Genomic DNA, 7,138 nt, shown 5'->3' on the forward strand with positions numbered 1-7,138 from the left:
GTGAATGAAACTGATGTTTTCTCAAAATTTTATTATTCAGAGTGTTAGTCAATTACGATAGAATGCCGGATTGGTTCTCTTTATTCAACATTCATATGAACTTCGGTATTCCAAATCCCTCACGCAAAATGTAATTTTTCTATCAGTAATAGGAAGACGAATGGAATAAATGCAGGTTATGCAGACATAAGATAAAAAATCTGGAAGTAAAAGACATTCTCCAGATCTAAACAATTCAGCAGAATGTGCAAATATTCATCCTATTCGAAGCTTATTTTTTCAATTACATAGAATATAAAATGTAAATTTAATAAAAAGAGATATAATGAAGATCAAGTATTCTGCAAAATCTGGATGGTAATTATACAAAATTAGTCATAAAGCAGGTTTTCGTAAAATGTGGCTCCAGCGGAGGAAACACGCCGGCAGTCTTCTGAAGCTCTAAGTGAGCACCTGATCTTTGCTCTTACAAAAGCTAAGTAGAATTGTAAATTCTACGTAAGAGCGAAGATCAAATGACCACTTAGAGTTTCAGGAGACTGCTGGCATGTCTTCTTCGTTGGAACCGCTTTTTACGAAAACCTGCTTTATGACTAATTTTGTATAATTACCATCCAGATTTTGCAGAATACTTGATCTTCATTATATCTCTTTTTATTGAATTTACATTTTATATTCTATGTAATTGAAAAAATAAGCTTCGAATAGGATGAATATTTGCACATTCTGCTGAATTGTTTAGATCTGGAGAATGTCTTTTACTTCCAGATTTTTTATCTTATGTCTGCATAACCTGCATTTATTCCATTCGTCTTCCTATTACTGATAGAAAAATTACATTTTGCGTGAGGGATTTGGAATACCGAAGTTCATATGAATGTTGAATAAAGAGAACCAATCCGGCATTCTATCGTAATTGACTAACACTCTGAATAATAAAATTTTGAGAGAACATCAATTTCATTCACGTGAATAAAATACATTTTCCAAAAACGTCCAAAAAAAATCTATCACAAGTGTCAACATAAAAGATCTACAAATATATTTTTAAGTATTTAAATAACTCATAAGCTGAAGATAAACCAAGAGAAAAAAGTATCCAGAATTCATTGGCATATACTAACAGCAAAGATAAAATAGTTTCCAATAGCAAAGAGAAAACAGTTTCTAAATGTCTAAACGTCTACTCTCAAAACGTTTGCGAAAAGACGATGACATCACAAAGACATAAATTTTATGGAATATGACATTATTTAAAAAATTTTCGTTCGAAATTTTAGTTCTGATATACGAAAGTACACATTAAGTAATTAAATGTGGATATTCATGTACATGTTTTTAAAAAACAAATATATAAATTTTTAGGAAAATTTTGCATATTTTTCTATTTTGGTAATAATATTTTTAAGTTAGGAAAATATTCTGTACTGAACATATGTGTCTACGAAATTCTTTGGAAAAAGTGGAAAGTAAATAATCATTTCGATACTTCGCTAGAAATCAAGTGTTATAGTTGAAAAACGCTTTAAAAATTAACCAAGAGGACAACAAAGTACATATATAAATTATTTTGCTAATCGGTTATGAACTTTTAAATAGGATATATCCAGAATCTTCAAAATTAATAATTAAACGATCAATTTAACCCTTGAAATTTTACTAAAGAAGTCTCTGTAATAGTAAAATGCTGGTTAAAATTGTGCTAACAGAAGGAAAAAATATGCTTTTTTTAAAATATCAATACAATATATTAGGTATGTAAGGTTAATTGTTTATTTCGAATATGACAAAGCATAAACTTTTTGAGTCAGAGAGAAACTATGTTTACAAAACAATGGTTCTTGTTTTCCTAGTAATTTAAATCAAAGCGTTGATGTTTCTTAAGAAGATGAGATATTTTTTAGACATGTTTCTAATGGAATTAGTATATAAACTTCTTTTAAGAAATAGTCTTTACGAGAAAAATGTAAAACAATGCAAGTCAGTGATCGTGGTGACTTAGAGAAAATATTCCAAGTCCGTATGAGCTGAGTTAAAAGTCTCCATTATCTACATTCGAATACATCTAAGTCAGAGAAAATTAATCTATTCCTATAGTATACTAAGATAAAAATTCCATTTCTTTTCTTAATTTCTGGTTCAGCATGGTAGTGTTGTTAAATCTTCTAAATGTGTAACACAATTATTAAATCAAATAATATAACTATTTAGTAAAACTTTGTTCTCAAGTCTTTACGAAGCGTTGTAAGCGATAAATAGGAAAATATTTGAAAACTCAATGATTTGCAGTGGCAGTAATGTAAAAGTGGTAACCTTCAAAGTGTTCAAAAGGTTATCGAAAAGGTACTCCACAAAAAACTGTTTATGAAAACACGAACACATCACAGCCACCCACAAATAACTTCTGTCAAAACTGAAAATTCTATACTCTAAATTGACTGTGAAAGCAGGAAAAGAAACATTAGGGGTTTGAAATGAAGGTACTCATGTAAATTTTCCGGAATGAAATGTACAGTATTTCAGGAAATATTCCTTTAACTTGTTTGCAGTTTTGTTAAATCATATGTAATGAGCGTATGTGAGACGCGAAATGCATTCGTATGCGAAAAAATAACAAACATTTAACTATGTGACAATGAATCAAATTTCATTGGAAATCTAATGGCATGAAAAGTAGTACAATATATCTGTATGGAAAATCTTGATGATAATTTCTGAGTGTGTTTTTTCCGAATTAAAAAAATAGTTAAAGGCTCCTAGGTTAGTAATGAACTACTAAATTCGGTCAATTTTCACCAAAAACGCCGTAAGAAGTTCTCCGTACTGGTAAAATATTACTTAAATTCTCTAGCTTTGTGACTTCCCTCAAACATTGGCAAGACCAACGGCTGTTTGGTCAATACAAGATAACTATGTGTTTAATAGGTTACTTCAAAGCTATGAAAGAAATAACAGTTGGGTAAAAATATGGACATTTTCAAGAAAAAAATGTTCTCTTATGTCCTTTTGGTATTAAAATTATAAACAAAATGCAAAAATTTAGTAAATACGTAGATAAATCTCAAGAAAAATGGTAAATTAACATGAAATGTTTACTTAAAGTCTATGTAAAGTTGAAAAACAGTAATGGTAATACATTTGAAAAATAGTTCATATACAGTGCATTAAAATTTTGCACCCGATCTATGAATTCATGAAAATCAGCCCAAAAAAGTCATTTATCGCGTTCGCTTGCTTGCAGTATATTCTCTTGTCGTTTTAATCTTTTTGCTTTTGAGTTGTATTATTTCTGAAGTTGTAATATTTCTGAATCTGAAGCTTTAAAACACAAAATCACTCTGATTTATCAACTTGCGTCTAAATGTAAAGTACAGTCAACCAAATGGAAGATTTTAGCATAAGTAAATGTACTACAGACAAAATAAAATTAAAAATTCATCATTATTTTTCACGCTCTGTCCATGAAACTAGTCCTGACTTATCCCATTCGGAACATTTTCAGAAAAAATATTCGTTTCTTGTTCATGTTTTTGCATACTCAGATACTAATTTTGTTGGAAATAGGACATTTTCTTATTTCATTTTATATTTCACTGTTAAAGTCTGGCTTGGGGAAAATTGTTTTCCTTGGAAATGGCATCCTTGTCCTATATATCTGCGACCATTCTAATAAATTACATTACTAACAAGTGAAAATCCCTAGTTATACAGGAATTATCTTGAATGTTTCCTTAATCTGAAATGCAAAATGTAACCCATGTGCAAAAATAGAGCAAGTTTATCTTAAAAAGTTCTCCACGAATATATCTTTTTCTGTATTTATCACTCAAGTTCATTGTGTACCTCTCTTTTATCTAATTTGTGAAGTATTCCTGTTTGAATACTAACATTTTAATTTGTTTAACTGATTTTAAAGTACGTGTATATTTTGGTCAATGCGTGGGAAAAAGAGGAACTGTCGCACTGAGTGTTCTAAGCATTCCATACTGCATTGTTCTTAAGAGTACAGTCAGTTAAAAGAGAAATGTGTTTCGTACACTGCGAACATTTTATTTACTTATTATGTGTCATGCTCATGATAAATAAAAATGTTATACATGTGCGCAGGACTGTGTGGTTCCAATGTTTAGTTAAAATAATGCTTTTCAAAAAGTGTGGTCTTTCTTATGACATATTCAAAATGCGTTAAAATTTTTAAAGTTGGTGACTATAGTAGGTCCTTATATGGACTTTCTGTCATTATTACCTATTTTGTATAATTATTTGTGTGTAATTTTATTTATTATCTATGAGAAGTTAAATGTCAAAAAAGCTGTAAAAGTTCATTATTAAGCAATGTCAGTTTGAAATTTCTATCTTCAAATTATTTGTGTTAGGTCTTTTTTGTTAATTACTATGTTAGATCATTATTTGGAACTATATTCAGTATTTCGTATAATGTATCATAACTATGTAGGAGTCATTTGTCAGGTATGATAAATTAAATTTCGTTCTCAAAAGGCTGTAAGAGTTCAGTGCTAAATAAATTATTGACAATGGGAAATATGGGTATATTTCAGTTAAAATACAATGAATACGTTAAAAATATTCCAAGTTAAAAAATGTTTATATTCCAAATTGGGAAAAAGACGATAAAGTTTCATTTCCATGGCTGAATATTAATGCCATGTGTATTATAGACTTTAAGTTCTTCACAAAATGTGACTATAATTCAAATTTAAAATAATTCATTACAATGTGGATATTCTTCTCTGTAGTTAAAATATAATTCAATCTTCTGTACCTTGTTAAGAGAGTTAAGTTAGGCTGTGATAAGTTCAAATAGAGTAGTGTTTATAAAGTTCTGCGGTAAATGGTGGAATCATATTAAGAATCCGAGTGACGTTTTCACATGAAGGAAAAGTCAAGGTTCAGTGTATGTTTCGTGATTTAAGTAGGATGTGTGCAAGAAAATACAAGATATTTTTCGTAAAATATTTCAAAGAGTTAGCAAAATTTGTGTTAGTAGTATAAATGAATCTTACTGAATAAAAGGGAGTGTTCTGAATATATATGTATAAATGTCTGTAGAGTAAAATAAGAAGAAATGAAGTACTATTGGTATGTATCTAAACTTAACTGGGTAGAAATGCTCCATGCATTGGTTTGAGTTGGCTTCATACCATGAAAATTTATTGCTCCTTGTAAGATTTGTTTTAAAGTTAGTAAGTCTTACAATAAAGAAACATGTGTAAGTCTGTATTTATTATGGGAAAAAGGAATCAGAAATACAGCATAAATATGTTTTATAAGTTAAATATAAGGGTAAATGTGTAAATGGAAAGTGTAAAAATTACATTTGTCAGACATAGTTTGGTGAATCCTTTGAATAAAAGTAAGACGTGTAAAAGGGAATCAACAAAGTTTTGTATAGTTGGCCAAAAAAGTTAATACAGGCATTAATAGTTAGTACAATGCATTAGAAGGAAAAGTTCTGAGTATCTCCAACTTAGTAGTAAAAAAAGTAAGAAATGTAGTATTCCAGTTAAACTATATAGAAAGAGCATTGTGTATATTGGCTTAATGTTACAGAAAATATTATCTAGTGAAGTTATATGCATGTAAATTCCAGCTTAAAATTTCAAAGACACAGAAATGTAGGTAAGTTTACTTTTGGAGAAATGGAAATGTAACATCGTATTGTATTTAAAACAAGGGGAAAAAGTTAAGGGTAAAATAAAAATGTAACAAAAAAACATTTGTGTAAACAAAAAACTCAAAAAAATTAAAATTATGAAACTAAATATTACTTTTGTAAAAAAAATTAAGTTAAAAATGTAGTAACAACTTTTTTTAAAATAAAAAGCGGAAAGGAAAATTAAATTTGGAAAAATAAATATTTCTTTTGTAAAACCAAAAAAAAAGTTTAAACAAAAAATTAAAATAAAGTAAAGTAAAAATAAGAAAAGGAATAAATTTTGGGAAAAAAAAAACTTTTGCAAAATAAAAAAGTGAAAAAGAAAAATTCAATTCGTAAATAAAAATATTACTTTTGTAAAACCAAAAAGAAAGTTAAACAAAAAATTAAAATAAAGTAAAAATACAAAAAAGAAAAAATTTTGGAAAAAAAAAAAAAGAAACTTTTGAAAAATAAAAAAGTGAAAAGGAAAAATTCAATTCGTAAAAATAAATATTACTTTTGTAAAACCAAAAAGAAAATTAAATATAAAAAAAAAATAAACTTTGCAAGATAAAAAGTAAAAAGAAAATTTAAATTCACTTTTGTTGAAGTTAAAAATAAAATTTATGTTTGGGAAAGGGAAAAAAATAAAATAAAAATTAATAAATTAACTAATAACTTAAAAAAAGTAAGAATGAGATGAAAATTGAAAACAATTAAAAATATCATAATAATAAAAAAAATTAAACAGTGGGAAAATCTTACATTTAAAACAGCAATGAATAAAGTAATGATTAAGAAGCCAAAAGAAATCCTAGCCGTCGTGTAAAAACAAATGTGTGACGCGGTTTTCATGTCAAAGCGCATGCGCAGACTTTCAGCCTTATGTCATCAATGGTGCAAAAACTCAAAGGGACAAAGAGAGTTTCAACTAACAAGTCTGATAAGGGGACAGGGTAGCCGAGAGGTAAAGCTCTAGACTCCCATCCCAGAGATAGCGAGTTCGAATCCCAGCGGTGGAGTTACTTTTAAAATTCAGGAAAAATAATATTAATTTCCACAAAAATTCATTAAAAGTAATTAATTAAATAATGATGTACTAAATAATTAAGATACTTATTAAAAAGAGTAAATAAAAAAATTAATGACATACAAAATAGTATTAATATTAATCAAATATCAAACTAATATTAATCACGTGTCAAATAATTAAAAATAATAAATTAAAAGAGATGTCATTCCAAACACGTGGTTCAAGAGTTCGTTGCAACAAAACCTAAAAATATATATTCGATGCCACAAAAAATAAAAACTTTGAAAAGATCGTTGCCACACCATAAAAACGAAACTTTGATGATGTCATTCCAACGCGGGAGGGAATCCAAGATGGCGCTGGTATCGTCACTTTCGGTTGTTACGTAATCCAAGATGGCGGAGGCGGCACATCAAAGGAACGCCCCCATTGCGACATGTATTGTT

Source organism: Stegodyphus dumicola, chromosome 6, assembly GCF_044657685.1.
Source record: "Stegodyphus dumicola isolate Sdum_Otavi_A_Nest chromosome 6, ASM4465768v1".
Classification (NCBI taxonomy): domain Eukaryota; kingdom Metazoa; phylum Arthropoda; class Arachnida; order Araneae; family Eresidae; genus Stegodyphus; species Stegodyphus dumicola.